This window comes from Procambarus clarkii, chromosome 46 (genome assembly GCF_040958095.1).
Source record: "Procambarus clarkii isolate CNS0578487 chromosome 46, FALCON_Pclarkii_2.0, whole genome shotgun sequence".
Classification (NCBI taxonomy): Eukaryota; Metazoa; Arthropoda; class Malacostraca; order Decapoda; family Cambaridae; genus Procambarus; species Procambarus clarkii.
This window is the reverse complement of record NC_091195.1, coordinates 22013865-22033517: the sequence shown is the minus strand read 5'-3', so window position 1 is coordinate 22033517 and position 19653 is coordinate 22013865. Positions and strand designations below refer to the sequence as shown.

At 41.2% G+C, this 19653-nt stretch overlaps 1 long non-coding RNA gene across 1 annotated transcript in view; it reads right to left on the bottom strand.

Annotated features, from left to right (window-relative positions):
• Positions 1 to 16948: 16948 nt before the first annotated feature.
• LOC138350665 (uncharacterized) overlaps positions 16949 to 19653 on the bottom strand; it is a 4034-nt gene continuing 1329 nt past the window's right edge. Inside the window, exon 2 of the long non-coding RNA XR_011222186.1 lies at positions 16949 to 17923. This is a non-coding gene — a long non-coding RNA (uncharacterized lncRNA). The remainder of the gene's footprint in view (positions 17924 to 19653) is intronic.

Genomic DNA, 19653 nt, shown 5'->3' with positions numbered 1-19653 from the left:
TGCTTTTCAGTGTTAACTGTTTTAATAATGGAGAGTGCACACTATCTTTCTTGGGCGGATTTACAAAATCAACTGATAGATCTCACTTATCCCATGGAGTAATTGGTTAATTAATCACTAATTTAGTTGGTACATATTTAGTATTTTGATGGAGTTGGCTACCTTGTACAACCAAAATGCATAATCAGATTTCGCTCTTCTTCTATAGACCTCAGGTGAGTGTAGCATATTAGAAAGTTTAGTGTGAAACTTCATGTGTTGTCTAGATCTACTCAATGCCTTCACGCCGAAAACTGTGCTAATAGACAAAATTCACTCACTTATGGTGGGTAATTTTAACTCTGCTCTCATATTAACTATTCTCCTGGACTTTGTAGCCCCAAGGATGAGACGCATAGCTTCATTTTGCAAGGTTTCAAGAGACCTTTGTCTGTATACAGTGTGAGATGTAGAGCATTGTAGTCGATCACAGAGCGTAAACAAATTAATGATACATAAAACATTCTAGCAAGTCTCACGTTAATTCCATGATTGACACCAACAAGGACCTGCAAGGGTTTTAATCTCTACCAGTCTCCTCTTGCGAGAAGAAAGGTACCCAGGGTCGTGAATGGGGACACCAAGGTATCTGTAAGACTCGCAGTTCTCAAGTGCTCGCCCATCTATATGATAATTGGGTGGTGGAATACCACACGGAATGAGGGCACGAGTTTTCTGTACAGCGATAAGGAGGCCACGTTCCTCAGCTCTAGTAGCAAAAGTATCGAGCATAACTTGCATTCTAGGCTCGGTGGCAGCCTGTAAACATATATCATCAGCATAACAAATGACAGTGTCTCCATTATTAGTTGGAAGATCTTTAATAAGTTTATGCATCAGAACGTTGAACAACAAGGGGCTGAGGACCCCTCCTTGTGGAGATCGCAGTTCAAAGTGTTTGCTATCTGTGCTTTTAACACCATTAAACAAAACATATGCTGTCTCGATTAGACAAATAGCCCTTTATCCATTTCAGTAATTTTCCTTGTATTCCCAACTCAGCAAGCTGTTCTAGTATGATTTCCCTGTTTGCTGTATCAAAAGTTACTGCTAGGTCGATGAAGACTGCTTGAGGGGAAGGTGAGGTGGTGGGTGTTAATGTTCCATTTGGGGAGTGCTAGAGGGGTGAGTTGGTAGATGTTAATGTTCCATTTGGGGAGTGTTAGTTGGTGGATGTTAATGTTCCACTTGGGGAGTGTTAGTGAGTGAGCTGGTGGATGTTAATGTTCCACATGGGGAGTGTTAGTGGGTGAGGTGGTGGATGTTAATGTTCCACTTGGGGAGTGTTAGGGGGTGAGGTGGTGGATGTTAATGTTCCACTTGGGGAGTGTTAGGGGGTGAGGTACCTACCTTGAGGCTACCTTGAGGTGCTTCCGGGGCTTAGTGTCCCCGCGGCCCGGTCGTCGACCAGGCCTCCTGGTTGCTGGACTGATCAACCAGGCTGTTAGACGCGGCTGCTCGCAGCCTGACGTATGAGTCACAGCCTGGTTGATCAGGTATGCTTTGGAGGTGCTTATCCAGTTCTCTCTTAAACACTGTGAGGGGTTTGCCAGTTATGCCCCTTATGTGTAGTGGAAGCGTGTTGAACAGTCTCGGGCCTCTGATGTTGATAGAGTTCTCTCTCAGAGTACCTGTTGCACCTCTGCTTTTCAACGGGGGTATTCTGCACATCCTGCCATGTCTTCTGGTCTCATGTGGTGTTATTTCTGTGTGCAGGTTTGGGACCAGCCCCTCAATTATTTTCCACGTGTAAATTATTATGTATCTCTCCCGCCTGCGCTCAAGGGAGTACAGATTTAGGCTCTTTAGTCGGTCCCAGTAATTTAGATGTTTTACTGAGTGGATTCTAGCAGTAAAGGATCTCTGCACGCTCTCTAGGTCAGCAATTTCTCCAGCTTTGAAAGGGGCTGTCATTGTGCAGCAGAACTCCACTCTAGAGAGCACAAGCGTTTTGAAAAGTATCATCATCGGTATAGCATCTCTAGTATGAAAAGTTCTTGTTATCCAACCTGTGATTTTTCTTGCAGTTGCGACGGCTACTTTATTGTGTTCTTTAAAGGTAAGGTCTTCCGACATGAGTACACCCAGGTCCTTTACATTGCCTTTTCGTTCTATGTTATGATTTGCCTGCGTTTTGTACGTGGTTTCTGTTTTTATATTTTCAATTTTTCCGTGGCGCATGAACTTAAACTTATCCTCGTTGAATACCATATTATTTTCTGTAGCCCATAGAAAGACCTGATCTACATCTGATTGGAGGTTTGCCGTGTCCTCTATGTTGCCAACTCTCATGAAAATCCTAGTGTCATCTGCAAAAGATGATGGATGGTTGATGTTAATGTTCCACTTGGGGAGTGTTAGGGGGAGAGGAGGTGGATGTTAATGTTCCACTTGGGGAGTGTTAGGGGGTGAGGTGGTGGATGTTAATGTTCCACTTGGGGAGTGTTAGGGGGTGAGGTGGTGGATGTTAATGTTCCACTTGGGGAGTGTTAGGGGAGTGAGGTGGTGGATGTTAATGTTCCACTTGGGAAGTGTTAGGGGGTGAGGTGGTGGATGTTAATGTTCCACTTGGAGAGTGAGGACACGTGGTTCAACCTTGACGACGAGCGGACGTCTGGACACCTCCTCCGCCTAGGAGCCGCCGGATCATGTTCTGTTTTCGCGTTTTGGATTTGATACTGCCGTCTGGCATTCTTCTTCAACGGTCCGGTTGTACGAAGCCTGTCGCACATATCGCCTTGGGTCACAGGATGGTTAGTAAAATTTTTTTACGTGTTCTGGCTGGTTCTCCCGACGGGGTGACGGTGTTCGGCGCTGGCTTGGCCGAGAGGTGCCGAGGGTTAGTACAGGGTCTTGGTGGGCTCCTGGTGTGCCCTCAGTCGTGGTGGGCGGCCGGCTTCTGCTCTGCCGGGGGACACTGGATGACATTTGTGTTTTAGTTGGGGGCCGAGTTCTTGGTTCTGTTACTCAGTGTTCTCTGTGTGGGGCGGGGCTGGTGCTTGTCACCCTGAGGGACTCCTGGGGCTCCCCAATCATCTGCCCGTTTGCGTTTCTTTGTCACGAGGCATATTAGTTTCCAGTGATTGGTGTCACTCGTTTCGCGATTAGGCTTGGAGTTTAATTTTTACAGGCTTCGTGGTTAATCCTTCACGGGTACGCCGGGGCGCATCCGATCCCACGATCGATGTCGCCTCTAAATCAACAACAACAACAACATCAACTCTTGTGGATGTTATGGGGTGATGTGGTGGATTACACACATAAATCACAATAGCGTGATGCATCTTATGAACAAATCCACAAGGGCCGTGACGAGGATTCGAACCTGCGTCCGAGAGCATCCCTGACGCTGCCTTTATCGACTGAGCTACGACATGGTATAATAATTGCAACCTGTCATTGCAACCACCATTAGTGTTCCGTTCAAGGAAACCTTAACGCCATAACAATGGCAGTTAGCTCTGCTTGCGTTGAGGAGGAATAGTTCACAATACGCGCTTTTTCTTCATTTTTGCGTTGGAAAGTATTATCCTTGATTACCGTGTATGCTGCCCCAGCCCTGCCATTAACAGGATTAGATGACCCATCAGTGTAGATTTGATCTAGTTCATCTCCGGCTTCTTTATAAATTTCCTAGAGATATTTGTGCCTCATTTTTTGTGGTTCATGTTGGATTTTTTCGTGGCTATTTCATTGATGATAATCCTGCATAAGTCATCCTCCCAGTATAAATTTCATGATGATTGGTTTGTGGTCACTACCAATGTCTACTTATAAAATATATAATAATAATGATTACGTGTTATGCCAATATTATGAAAGTCTCTTATGTAAATAATACATAAATTTTCTTATTTACAGAAAGTTATTTATAAATGTCTTCCCGTTTAATAATTTAACCTTTATTTAAATAAAACTCTGTTATCTTTCGTTTTCTTTAAATTAGTTGTAGGAGACACAATTTTATATAAGTAAACTATGTTAAATTTTTATCCATGAATTATAGCTAAAATTTATAGACAAGATAATAGTAATCCTTTAACTGTCTAAATAAGGCAATAAAAGCAGACACAACTTTTGTGATAAATCTTTCTTGTATAAATTGACCTCAGTTTTAATTGTGAACTGTTCAGATCTAACAAGTATTTACTCATATATAGAAAATAAAAATTATAGGTAAAATTTCAACACATTTTTAAACAAAATATAAAAAACATTTAAAAAGACCTAAAAGAATTCAAGAACTTCTTAACAATTCTACTAAACGATTTTCTTTCCAACCTAAAATTTTAAAATATTTACATAACATTTTACAACTCTCAAGATAATAAAGTTAAATTATAATAATATTTAAATTTGTAGCAGTTGTAACTATTGTTTTTTTTAACTAGCTCGTTAAGTATTATTTATTTTTGTAGTTTATCTACTAGGTCACCACTTGGTCCGGGAGACATCTCCCGTCACGCAGGGTGCAGTCGCACCTCCACAGATCTCCAGTATCAGCTCTTGATACTGGTAATGGCTCAAAAGGGCCACCACTTACGGGCTATCCATGCCCGTGCCACCTTTTCGATGGTTTAATCGTCATCTTGGACACATTCATGGGAGACATCTCCCGTCACGCTGAGTGCACTTGCACCTCCACAGATCTCCAGTATCAGCTCTTGATACTGGTGATGGCTCAAAAGGGCCACCACTTACGAGCTATTCATGCCCGTGCCATCTTTTGGGTGGCTTCATCTTCATCTTCTTCATCTGTTTAAAACACGGGAGACATCTTCCGTCACGCTGGGTGCAGTCGCACCTCCACAGATCTCCAGTATCATCTATTGATACTGGTGATGGCTCAAAAGGGCCACCACTTACCAATTCATGCCCGTGCCACCTATTGGGTGGCTTCATCTTCATCTTAACACATTCACAAGGGAGACATCTCCCATCATGCAGGGTGCATTCGCACCTCCACAGATCTCCAGTATCAGCTCTTGATACTGGTAATGGCTTAAAATGGCCACCACTTACGGGCTATTCATGCCCGTGCCACCTTTTGGGTGGCTTAATCTTCATCATCATCATCCGAAAACAGCACCATTTGGTCACCACTTGGTCCGGGAGACATCTCCCGTCACGCAGGGTGCAGTTGCGCCTCCACAGATCTCCAGTATCATCTTTTGATACTGGTAATGGCTCGAAAGGGCCACCACTTACGGGCTATTCATGCCCGTGCCACCTCTTGGGTGGCTTAATCTTCATCAATCAATCATCAGCTGAAATTAGGTCCATTTGGTCACCACTTGGTCCGGGAGACATCTCCCGTCACGCAGGGTGCAGTCGCGCCTCCACAGATCTCCAGTATCAGCTCTTGATACTGGTGATGGCTCGAAAGGGCCACCACTTACGAGCTATTCATGCCCGTGCCACCTTTTGGGTGGCTTCATCTTCATCTTCTTCATCTGTTTAAAACACGGGAGACATCTCCCGTCACGCAGGGTGCAGTTGCACCTCCACAGATCTCCAGTATCATCTATTGATACTGGTGATGGCTCAAAAGGGCCACCACTTACCAATTCATGCCCGTGCCACCTATTGGGTGGCTTCATCTTCATCTTAACACAAGGGAGGGATGTCAAGGGAGACATATCTCCCATCATGCAGGGTGCATTCGCGCCTCCACAGATCTCCAGTATCAGCTCTTGATACTGGTAATGGCTTAAAATGGCCACCACTTACGGGCTATTCATGCCCGTGCCACCTTTTGGGTGGCTTAATCTTCATCATCATCATCATCATCTACTAGGTCACCATTTGGTCTGGGAGACATCTCCCGTCACGCAGGGTGCAGTTGCGCCTCCACAGATCTCCAGTATCATCTTTTGATACTGGTAATGGCTCAAAAGGGCCACCACTTACGGGCTATTCATGCCCGTGCCACCTCTTGGGTGGCTTAATCTTCATCAATCAATCAATCATCTACTAGGTTATTTAGTAATTTATATTTAGAAATATTTTGGTAATTTTATTATACACAGACATTAACGTTAATAAAATTCTGTGACGACAAGTTAAGTGTGTAAGGAGAGGTTATTGTGACACTGCACATGAAACATTTATTATTATTATTATTTTTTTCTACCACAGACGTGGCCAGACATTTACAATGCTAACCAGCATATATACATTATCTTCTGTCCACCATGGACAGGGTCAGAGATCTGTTAAACATATAGTTCAGGGATTTATTGAACAATCAACCACAGGTGATTGTAGTGCTTTTAAAGTGCTAAGCTAACCTACAGACATAGATACACAAAGTTACGACTTCCCTACATTAAGTGGTCGATGTGTTCTTTACATAGTATCATTTTCGTTTTCTGCCCGAAACGCTTTGCGTAATAGTGGCTTTAGGCATTGTATGTACTAGCTCTTATCTATAAAGCCAACAAACTTTGTAAAATCTCTTTATGTATGTACTTTTGCCTAAATAAAAATTATTATTATTATTATTAAAATTATTAATGTGCATTTACAAAGGTGAAATGTAATTCTAATCAGCTTCAGCTTCATTGCTGTATATACGAGAGAAGTTTGTTAAAATATATTACATGCACATCCGGTACATCGTCCACCTTCTTCTACAGAGCCGTCGGTATAGCACTGATACACATCGTTACCCATACCTTGAGTACTTTCAGTGATGCTTTTCAGTGTTAACTGTTTTAATAATGGAGAGTGCACACTATCTTTCTTGGGCGGATTTACAAAATCAACTGATAGATCTCACTTATCCCATGGAGTAATTGGTTAATTAATCACTAATTTAGTTGGTACATATTTAGTATTTTGATGGAGTTGGCTACCTTGTACAACCAAAATGCATAATCAGATTTCGCTCTTCTTCTATAGACCTCAGGTGAGTGTAGCATATTAGAAAGTTTAGTGTGGAACTTCATGTGTTGTCTAGATCTACTCAATGCCTTCACGCCGAAAACTGTGCTAATAGACAAAATTCACTCACTTATGGTGGGTAATTTTAACTCTGCTCTCATATTAACTATTCTCGTGGACTTTGGAGCCCCAAGGATGAGACGCATAGCTTCATTTTGAAAGGTTTCAAGAGACTTTAGCTCTTTGTCTGTATACAGTGTGAGATGTAGAGCATTGTAGTCGATCACAGAGCGTAAACAAATTATTGATACATAAAACATTCTAGCAAGTCTCACGTTAATTCCATGATTGACACCAACAAGGACCTGCAAGGGTTTTAATCTCTACCAGTCTCCTCTTGCGAGAAGAAAGGTACCCAGGGTCGTTAATGGGGACACCAAGGTATCTGTAAGACTCGCAGTTCTCCAGTGCTCGCCCATCTATATGATAATTGGGTGGTGGAATACCACACGGAATGAGGGCACGAGTTTTCTGTACAGAGATAAGGAGGCCACATTCCTCAGCTCTAGTAGCAAAAGCATCGAGCAGAACTTGCATTCTAGGCTCGGTGGCAGCCTGTAAACATATATCATCAGCATAACAAATGACAGTGTCTCCATTATTAGTTGGAAGATCTTTAATAAGTTTATGCATCAGAACGTTGAACAACAAGGAGCTGAGGGCCCCTCCTTGTGGAGATCGCATTTCAAAGTGTTTGCTATCTGTGCTTTTAACACCATTAAACAAAACATATGCTGTCTCGATTAGACAAATAGCCCTTTATCCATTTCAGTAATTTTCCTTGTATTCCCAACTCAGCAAGCTGTTCTAGTATGATTTCCCTGTTTGCTGTATCAAAAGTTACTGCTAGGTCGATGAAGACTGCTTAAGGGGAAGGTGAGGTGGTGGGTGTTAATGTTCCACTTGGGGAGTGTTAAGGGGGTGAGGTGGTGGATGTTAATGTTCCATTTGGGGAGTATTAGTGGGTGGATGTTAATGTTCCACTTGGGGAGTGTTAGTGAGTGAGCTGGTGGATGTTAATGTTCCACTTGGGGAGTGTTAGTGGGTGAGGTGGTGGATGTTAATGTTCCACTTGGGGAGTGTTAAGGGGGTGAGGTGGTGGATGTTAATGTTCCACTTGGGGAGTGTTAGTGGGTGAGGTGGTGGATGTTAATGTTCCACTTGGGGAGTGTTAAGGGGGTGAGGTGGTGGATGTTAATGTTCCACTTGGGGAGTGTTAGTGGGTGAGGTGGTGGATGTTAATGTTCCACTTGGGGAGTGTTAGGGGGGTGCAACCCGTTCTCACACAAGACAGCACATATATGACTTAATGCTTAAAGTCAATATGTTGAATATGAATTAGTAAATATGTGATATATTCCCAGTTACTTTTTTTACCAAGGCCCAAACTCTTCCTCACGTACCAATTTACGTGTCACAGTACCCGTCCGTCAACATAGATAGCAGAATATTCGTGATTGGTTCAATTATAAGGAAAATTGTAGTTTTCAGGTCCCACATGGGTTGTGAAATTTACCTACTGTTGTCCATGCTCTTATAATATTACAGATCAGCTATATCCTATTGAAGGCTCGTAGTTTTGTTTTGAGAAATATTAGTTGTTCTTAGTAAATTATAATAAGCACTATAAATTATTACATAGATTAACAGTGCTTCACCAATCAATATTATATACCATAGTTTGGCTTTAAAAATCTTTAAAGAATGTTTTGTAGGAACGCTAACAGAAAACGATGTTACATTTGAATGTCTATGGGGTAAACTACTGCAAACAGGACGGTATTGTGTCTACTATACCAACTATAGCTAGGATGGGTATATTGTCACCTACCGCCTGTTAGGTGGGAAAGGGGTCCAATACCACCCTCAGGATGGGTATGAGGGTCACATCCACCCACAGGATGAGTATGGGGATCACATCCACCCACAGGAAGGGTATGGGGTCCAATATACCACCCACAGGATGAGTATGGCGTCCACTACAACCCACAGGATGGGTATGGGGCTCCAACCACCCATAGAATGGGTATGGGGCTCCAACCACAAATAAAATGGGTATAGGGTCCAATAACACCCACTGGATGTGTATTGCGTCCATTGCCGCGCGTCGAGCTCGAAAACCGCAGCATTCATCTCAGAACCATGCCTATTTCACACAGACTCCTTAATAAACGTAAGAGTTTTATGTCACAAGAAAGATGGAAATATAAGCTTCATTCTAAATACCTTACCATTGGCATATTTAAATTTAAAGCGAAGATACGTGTACTTTTATAATAGCCGAGCTTTAACCCCGGACAGATTGATCGACCGAGCAACTCTCTCTCAGAACAATGTTTATTTCACGTGAATTCGTTAATAAACATATATGTTTTATATGTCTCAAGAAAGGCAGACATATAAGCTTCACTTTAAACACTTTACCATAGACATATTTAAAGTTCTAATGAAGATACATGTATTTTAAAAATTACGGAGCTCCCACCCCGTACAGACTGAACGACAGAGCAACTCTCTCAGATCAATGTTTATTTCACGTAAATTCGTTAATAAACACAAATGTTTTATATGTCTTAAGCAAGATAGAAATAAGAGCTTCATTTTCAATACATTACAATAGATATATTTATAGCTCAAGTGAAGATACATATGTTTTTATAGTAGCGCTCAGTAGCTTGTCGGGCATGGAGTGCAGACGCCTACGCACTTGCCGATATATTGTATAATTATCAAAGATACGCTAATAAAGCCTAAAATCTTATATGCCTCCAGAAAGACCGAGATATGAACATTATTATGATTTCACCAAATGAAATATATCATGTTCGAGAACAAAGATATATCAATTTTAAATTAAGTTTCGACTCTTGCTAGGGCGAGAGAGAGGGAGCGACTCTCGCCCCATCTATTGGAGATTCTGTCCACTAAAGACCCAAAGCTACTCAAACCCTCCTAGCATTATTTAAGTAATGAAGTAATATGGTATATTTACTATAATGTGGGTGCTGAATGCAGAACATGAGAAAACATATATTTACTCCAAACTAATATAATTTCATTATGAAATAAGTAAATAAGTAGCATCAAAGGAAGTCGACGGTCCAAGCGTCAATGTTGTGGAACGACTTATCCAAGATATATCGTTGTTTGGAAAGTGTTTGTTGGCATATCCAGTTGTCGCACTTCTCTGCACAAATTATCACAAATTTAAATTATAATGTTAACAAGTAGAATACGTATTTTTAATAAAATCTAACATAGCTAGCCAGAAAACATTTAACATTTATTAAACAAATATATGTTTGGAAGTTAAATCGACTTCATAGGACAATAGTGTTGTTATATATACTCGTTATTCGTTGACATGCGTTCGCTACTTAAACTACCATGTACTGTACTTATGTGAAATCTCCCATGTCTCTTCGCTCATCTCACCGAACCCTACAGGCTCTGTGATATATTGCTTAATTAATTGAGATTCACAAATAAAGCTTATAATTGTATATGTTATCAAAAAGGCAGAGCTTATTTTAGTTCATTTATTATGCACCCCATACCCATCCTATGGGCGATAGTGGAGTGTTACAGAGGCGCATAATGGGCTCAGGGACTAAGCCCCACAATTCATATAGCCAAGGAAGTTATAATCTTGATAAGCTAGTTACAAAAGTCAATGCACATTGTCACATCAACAATGGGCTAGAGACCGACCACAAGTACAGTTTATAATTTAAGCAACTGACATATATGGAGGGCTAGTGTCACAATTGATTTGTTTATGATTATGCCCGAAACGCTTTGCGTAATAGTGGCTTTAGGCATTGTATGTACTAGCTCTACCTATAAGTCAAACAATCCTTGTAAATATTTATTGTATGTATGTACCTTACCTAAATAAAATTGTATTGTATTGTATTGTTTATCCTACACATAACCCCCTCTCCCCCATCCAATGGGCAGCGGTGGATAGGTTACAATCAAGTCGTTTTTTGCGTTTTATTCAGAGATTAGATCTTATTGGGTGAGGAAAGATATTCATATTTTAAAGAAGGCTTCTTGGCTGATGCTCTCCATTGATGGAAAATATACAACCTTTTGAAAATCAATGTTAGTTTGATCTAGGTATTGTAATTAACGAAAGTATTTATGTCATCTGAAAGGTAGAAATATAGGCTACATCTAAAATCCTTTGTCATAAATATAACTGAAGTGAAAACGAAGATATATGCGTTTTGATAGTTACTTGATGGCTAGCTCTGAGAGTGTGAAGCCCTGCACACCAGCCAATAAATTGTATAATTAGTTTCCATATATTTTAATTAATCTTAAAAATCTATATGTCAGAAGAAAGGAAGATGTAGCCGTTAATGTGACAACATTTAAAAATATATATATCTTAAGTTAAATAAATAATATCACCTTATCGCCGGTGTCCGGACACATAAAAATTACCTAGGTATCAGTATCCAGCCAGGCGGGGATCACAGGCTGCACAATACTGATAAATTATGTAATGCACTACTTGTGGTCCATCTCGAACCCATTTATGATGTGACGACTTATAGTGAATTTTGTAACTAGCTCATCAAGATTGTAACTTGCTTAGCTACATGATTTGTGGGGTTCGGTCCATTCATTTTATTTATTTATTTATTTTATTTATTTATTTATGCATATACAAGAATGTACATAAGGAATGTGAGGATACAATTATGGTAATTACAGTCTTGTAAAGCCACTAGCACGCGCAGCGTTTCGGGCAGGTCCTTAATCTAAGAAAATTTTAAGGAGGTAAATACTTGCAAAATTTATAGACAAAAAAATGATAACATTACATGGAATGAAAAAAAAAAGATGAGAGAAAATTATAGGTACAGTATATTAAAGCACATAGGTAGCTATGATTGATTGCAATGACAGCTTAAAATGGTAGTTGACAACAAATTGGTAGGCACAATACAGCAGAAACAATATAAGATTGATTGCAATGACAGCTTGAATGGTAGTTGACAAAAATTGGTAGTCACAATACAGCATATGGCTAGCACATAAAAGAAGACAGCAATGAACACAATGATAAGGTTGTTTGATATTACATAAAAATTAGGAGATTGGGTAACACTAGGTACAGAGCAAATTTAAAGCTCAGTGTAGGAAACTAAATAGATGAAGTTAGGTACTTTTTGGTTTTGCTTTTAAATAAGGCAAAAGTTTTACAGTTTTTCAATTCACTAGGGAGTGAGTTCCATAGACTAGGTCCCTTAATTTGCATAGAGTGTTTACACAGATTAAGTTTGACCCTGGGGATATCAAAGAGATATTTATTTCTGGTGTGGTGATAATGGGTCCTATTACATCTGTCCAGGGAGAGTTTCAGAGCATGGTTTGCATTTAAGAACAGGGTTTTGTAAATGTAGTTGACACAAGAGAATGTGTGGAGGGAGTTAATATTTAGCAAGTTTAGAGATTTAAACAAGGGAGCTGAGTGTTGTCTGAAAGCAGAGTTAGTTATTATTCTGATAGCAGATTTTTGCTGTGTGATGATGGGCTTAAGGTGGTTTGCAGTGGTAGACCCCCATGCACAGATACCATAATTAAGATAGGGGTAGATTAGTGCATAATATAGTGAGAGGAGAGCAGAGTTAGGAACATAATATCTGATTTTGGAGAGTATACCAACTGTCTTAGAGACTTTCTTAGTTATGTGTTGAATGTGGGTGCTGAAGTTGAGTCTCTTGTCTAGGAATAGGCCAAGAAACTTGCCATCATTTTTATTACTGATGTTAATGTTGTCTATCTGTAGCTGAATTGCATTTGATGATTTGCTTCCAAATAAGATGTAGTAAGTCTTTTCGATGTTTAATGTTAGTTTGTTCGTTGACATCCATAAGTGGACTTTTTTTAATTCATTATTCACAACATTATTTAGTGTATGTGGGTTGAGGTTTGAGTAGATAAGGGTAGTATCGTCAGCAAACAATATAGGTTTGAGAATATTAGAGACATTAGGCAGATCGTTTATATATATAAGAAATAGAAGAGGTCCTAAGATGCTGCCCTGTGGCACTCCAACGGTAATTGGTAGAGTGGAAGAAGTTGTATCATTGATGGTTACATATTGGTGTCTGTCACTAAGATAGGATCGGATGTAGTCAAGGGCAAGGCCTCGGATTCCATAATGCTGGAGTTTAAGTAAGAGGTAGTTGTGATTAACAGTATCAAAGGCTTTTCTTAGGTCAATGAAGAGTCCAATCGGAAACTCATTTTTGTCAAGGGCTGAGTAGATAATGTCAAGGAGACTAATGATTGCATCATTGGTACTCTTTTGGGACCGGAAGCCAAACTGGCAGGGGCTGGGTATGTCGAATTTTACGAGGTAGGAATAGAGCTGTTTGTAAATAATTTTTTCAAATATTTTTGATAGAATGGGTAGATTTGATATTGGTCTATAATTGTTTATGTCCGCCGGATTGCCTCCTTTATGGACTGGCGTTACTCTTGCTTTTTTGAGGATATCAGGGAAGGTGTGACACTCTATAGATTTGTTGAACAGTAGTGCTATGGGTGGGGCAAGGGCATGGGAGGCTCTCTTGTACACAATGGACGGAATTTCACTGGTGTTCCCTGCCTTGGTTTTTAGAGAGTGTATGATGGACACAACATCTGCCGGGCTGATTGGTGAAAGGAGAAGAGAGTTTGGATAGCTGCCTGAGAGATATGTGTTAATATGTGTCTGAGTCTGTGGGATTTTACTGGCAAGATTAGCACCAACCGATGAAAAGAAACTATTAAATTCATTTGCCATTTGTAAATCAGTTGACGGTATATCCCCATCCTTGTAGAGTTTTATTTGGTTATGTGAGTGTTGTTTAGTTCCTAGGATACTAGAGATAGTTTTCCAAGTGTTTTTCATGTTGCCTTTTGCTTCATTGAATCTTTTCACATAATATGCAAGTTTTGCCTTTCTTATGATACTGGTAAGCATTGATGAGTACCTTTTAGCTACTTCCTTTGAAACTAGGCCAATCCTAACTTTCTTTTCATATTCATGTTTCTTGTTGATTGAGTTGAGAATGCCACTTGTGAGCCATGGATTGTTTAATCTTTTGTCAGTTACTTGCTTTGTAAGAAGGGGACAATGAAGGTTGTAGAGGCTTAGAGTTTTGGAAGTTTTGGAGTTTTCTTTCTTTATTATGCACCCCATAATACACATCCCGTGGGCGGTGGTGTAAAGGATTACAGAGGCACATAATCGGTTCAGGAACTGAACCCTCTAGTTCGTTTAGCTAAGCAAATAACAATCTTTTGACGCTAGTTACAAAATTATTAATGTACACATACTTATGCATACATGTACATATTCATACGTATACATATATACATACATATACATATTTAATCACCCACACAAATACACACATCAGTAATCTTTTGTGTCACAAGTGATCAACAAGAGGCTCACAACAGTCACTATACAAGGCACTTTACATCTATGGTGAGTCGCACAGTTACTAGTCTTGCTGCACACCCACCCAACTGGGCGGCAGCTTTACAGTCATGTGCTCCACACCCACCCAACTGGGCGGCAGCTTTACTGTCATGTGCTCCACACCCACCCAACTGGGCGGCAGCTTTACTGTCATGTGCTCCACACCCACCCAACTGGGCGGCAGCTTTACAATCATGTACTCCACACCCACCCAACTGGGCGGCAGCTTTACAGTCATGTGCTCCACACCCACCCAACTGGGCGGCAGCTTTACAGTCATGTGCTCCACACCCAGCCAACTGGGCGGCAGCTTTACAGTCATGTGCTCCACACCCACCCAACTGGGCGGCTGCTTTACAGTCATGTGCTCCACACCCACCCAACTGGGCGGCTGCTTTACAGTCATGTGCTCCACACCCACCCAACTGGGCGGCAGCTTTACAGTCATGTGCTCCACACCCACCCAACTGGGCGGCTGCTTTACAGTCATGTGCTCCACACCCACCCAACTGGGCGGCTGCTTTACAGTCATGTGCTCGACACCCACCCAACTGGGCGGCAGCTTTACAGTCATGTGCTCCACACCCACCCAACTGGGCGGCAGCTTTACAGTCATGTGCTCGACACCCACCCAACTGGGCGGCAGCTTTACAGTCATGTGCTCCACACCCACCCAACTGGGCGGCAGCTTTACAGTCATGTGTATGCATTACCTACAGTAAGCAAATTTTGGATACTTCGTTAAGATTTTGGGCAGCACATCATTATGTGATGTGGGCATTCTTTCTAAGATCAGATATTATGTACCACGCCCTGCCCTGGTGACTCTCTATTACTCCCTTATCTATCCTTATCTCAACTATGGTATTTGTCCTTATCTCAACTATGGTATTTGTGCTTGGGGTTCTACTACCCAAAATCACTTACGTCCTCTAATTACCCAACACAAAGCCACTATTAGAACAATATCCAACTCTGGCCCCAGACATCACTCGGTACCCCTACTCAAATCTCTTAATATGTTAGATATTAAGTCACTGCACATTCTCTCATGTGTATTATACATATATAAAACGCTAAACTATAATGCCAATCCTGATCTTAAAAGCTTCATAGAAGGTTGTAACAGAACCCATGAGCACCACACCAGAAATAAATACAGTTTTGATATTCCTAGAGTACGTCTTAATCAAACTAGAAATGCTCTGCAAATCAAGGGGCCCAGAATGTGGAATGACCTTCCCAACCATGTTAAAGACTGTACCTCTCTCAACCAGTTTAAGATAAAAACTAAACACTACCTAATAAATTCCCTGTAATCTACCTCACTCCTCTATTGTCAACCCATGTCTGTTATTTTCTTTTTTTTTTTTTTTAATCAACACTGTTTGTCAACCTATTGTATTTGTGCTGCTTTTTCAGTCATGTTCCCCCTTTTTTTTATCTTTATTTGTATTTGTTCTCAACACCTTTTATTCTTTATGCTCAATTAGTATTAAGTTCTAGATATTAATGTTTTTCTTGCCCGAAACGCATTGCGTAATAGTGGCTTTAGGCATTGTATGTACTAGCTCTATCTATATATCAATCCATTAATGTAACATCACTTGTATGTATATACCTTACCTGAATAAACATCTGAATCTGAATCTGAATCTGAATCTTATGAATGAAGTACTTACACATTTCATGGACACTATTGATGTTGTTTTTCTGAGGTTGGAAGAAAACGTGCTCAGATTGGGGACTTGTTTATTTTATAAAGGTAAATAATAAATTAATATATAAAATTAATATATAATAAATTAATTTATTATATAAATTAATTTATTATATAAATTAATAAATAACAAATTAATAGATAAAATTATTATTATATAATAAATAATAATAATAACAACAAATAGTATAATGATAAGCAATTATTTTAATGAATCAAATAGCTAATTTGGATGAATGATAAATAATTATTGACTTGTGCATAACAATAAAGTATTAAGGAATAATTATAATGAATAATCCTTAATGATAAAGTAGAGATCAATTACAATTAATAACTACATCCATAGGTAGTAAATGAAAGTTGCATTAATTAGACTAATTACAATTCATGGGAATATTTCTTAGCTATCTGCAGGCTTATCACTTTGGGGGTTCCGGCGGAGCACCCCCAGTCCCGGGAGGGCCAGCGGGAGAAGGATTAAGGAGAAGGGGTTCCTTACTCTTACTAGCACGTAGACTGGGCAAAGGATTAGCTGCGGACAGCGGGACACTTGGGGACCGGCGCTGCACCCCCACCGCAGGCCAGCTGGCCGGACCCGCCCCCCCCCCCCCCCCCCGAAGGGCGAGGCCCGCTGGTCGCAAGGAGGCCTCAGAATGGCAGTGCAACAACGTCCCGGACGTAGTCAGCTGGTTGCTGGACCCGCCGTTAACTCCGATGGCTAGCCCGTCAAGAGAGCCGAGTGGCCCTGTCAATTCTAAAGGTAAGAGTGCGTGGTCGGCTGAAGGCGAGCCTATCTCTGCGAGGGCGGCGCGAATTAATCGCCCTGAGGAAGTGTTGCCTGTTCACTGGGCACAGGCCGGGTAGAACTTGCCGGGGGGCGCTCGCTGGGCTAGGGTATGCGTGCGCCCTGCACTGCGCTTGTAGGATCCGAAGAGTGTCGATTCCTGACCATGTAAGCGATACCTGGTCCAGTCGGAGCATGCGTCGATTTTTTGTTGCGTAGATCACCTCCCCCAGGCTGAAAGATATAAGGCAGTAAGGGTGGGCAGAAGCGGCACGCAGTGTTATCGTGACAGGCAAGGGCACAGACGAGAGGGAAACCCTAGCTGAATCAATACGGAGACGTAAAACGGGGGGAGGGAGCCCGGCACAGGAATTAAGAGATTCCTTAATTAACAATCCTGGATGAATAAAGAGTTTTCCGAACAATTATACTGAAGCAATGAAGGGGGCTAACAATTCTAAGAATCTTCCAGCAAACAGAAGGGGGAAGTACCTTTGCTAAGAGCAAAGGTGGGAGAAAGCCAGTAGAAGAACAGCAAAGAAGCACAAAGCAACTATAAACAGGGATAATACGAAACACTATAAATCTTGAATATAACAATACATATACCAAGAACGGGTATATACAATAAAGCAATATATACATAAACCATAAAATGGAATAAGAACCAATTCTTAAAGCCAAATCTATAACATGCTTGTGTCCTAAGCGGATGTAGAATGTGAGCGGGGAACATTACCCTTGGTCTCCATCCCATCTCTGCCTCCAGACGGGTGATAGGGCTGGATAGAAGCCAAGGAGTCTGCCTTAAGTGGCCGCTGAGTGTAGTCTTAGTGTTGTCAACGAGCGTCTGCAAGCCGCAGCTAGTGCGTCGTGAACTTCGGCTACATCTTTTAGAACAGGAGCAAAGTGAAATCGACGGCAGGGAACCGTCATCCAGTAACTGTAATAAGGAATAATATTAAGAATACAATGTCGTAAATAATCGTACAATGTAAGAATACAATGTAATATCGTAAATAACCGATGACGGCAAGTGCCGCAGAATGGAAGAAAAATAAATTGCCGGGCGCAACGTCGGTTGGAACGCTTCAGCTGGAGGTTCCTGACTGAAGCATCGGCTGCCGGGAAGCCTAAGATGGAACTGGGGTGTTAGCAGCTGTAACATCGTCTGCTGAAACTAGCCGAGTCTGTGAGGGCGCCCGCTGCAACAGCTACGGCCGAGCCACCAGCTGGCCCATCCTCTGCAGGAACAACACCGGCTGGGACAACGTCGTTGTAAAAGCCTAACAATGTAATAAATTATATTACATGAATAATCTTAAATAAATTGGTGTAAATAATAAAATTATAAACCAATTATAACTATAATTAATTATAAATAATTATAAATTGCAAAACAAAGTATGCTCAAAATGAAGCTGGACTATAACTCTCTAGAGAAACGGGATTAACACTGAGCCGAGGTAAATACAACCAAATACAATAACGAAAAGGAGTGAAAAAAGACACGTCAGCTGGAACTTCGCGACCAGCGGCCTAGGAGGCTGCTGTGACATCCGGGCTACACCGGGCAGACAACACGTCTGGGTAAACCAGCGGCCTGGGAGGCCGCAGTGACATCCGGGCTACACCGGGCAGACAACACGTCTGGGTAAACCAGCGGCCTGGGAGGCCGCAGTGACATCCGGGCTACACCGGGCAGACAACACGTCTGGATAAACCAGCGGCCTGGGAGGCCGCCTAGCTATATGACCAAATAAATATAAAACTGAAACATCGCCGGCTTAACTCGTCACAGGAAGGACGTCGGCTGGGAAGCAGCAGTACCTACCGACTAAATTGAGGAATAAACTGAAAGTTTAATCGCGGCAGAAAAGTTGTATAAAACATGGAGCAAACGCAATGCATAAATTGCAGTAACAAATTGCTGAGGGAAATGGCTCGTAAAACAAGTGCAGGAATAATCTAAAGTCAGAGGCTTGCTCCATGCTAAATTGAGGAAGACTTTAATCTTAATACACGTCATGACTGGGAGACTAAGGATATAACAAGTTATTTTAGTAAGCGTTTGGTTAATGATGGAGGAACGTAAATCACCAAAACAGGAGCGGGCTCCTGTTTACTAAATTGACATGGAAATACGAATTCTTTTACGAATAGATTTTTTTTTTTTTTTTTTTTTTTTTTTTTTTTTTTTTTAAGGCAGGAGGTGTAAGCAATGCTATAAATTTCCTAAATTTTCCGCGTAATGAAACTAATCAAGCTGAAAGTCTAAATAAAGGAATGTAATAAAATTGAACAGAATTAATTAAAAATGACCGCAATAATTAGAATTAAATCCATTACTCGTAAACCCTCTTGTATATATGTACCTTACCTAAATAAACATTTGATTTGATTTGAAGTAGCTCAAGCGGCAGACTGCACGGCCAGGCGTTATGCTGGACGCTGAAAACTTGGGATGAGGAAGGGGCCCGCGTAACCGGGCACTCCAGGCAGACCAACATCTGGTACACGCGACCAAGGAAAACACGGGAATATTGTGCTACAGCATTCGAACGAAACGTGGTGGAATTGACGTACCGGGCTACACCGGCCAGACGAAAACGTCTGGGTACGAACGTGCCGGCTATACCAGCCGAACGAAACGTCTGGGAGCAAATGTACCGG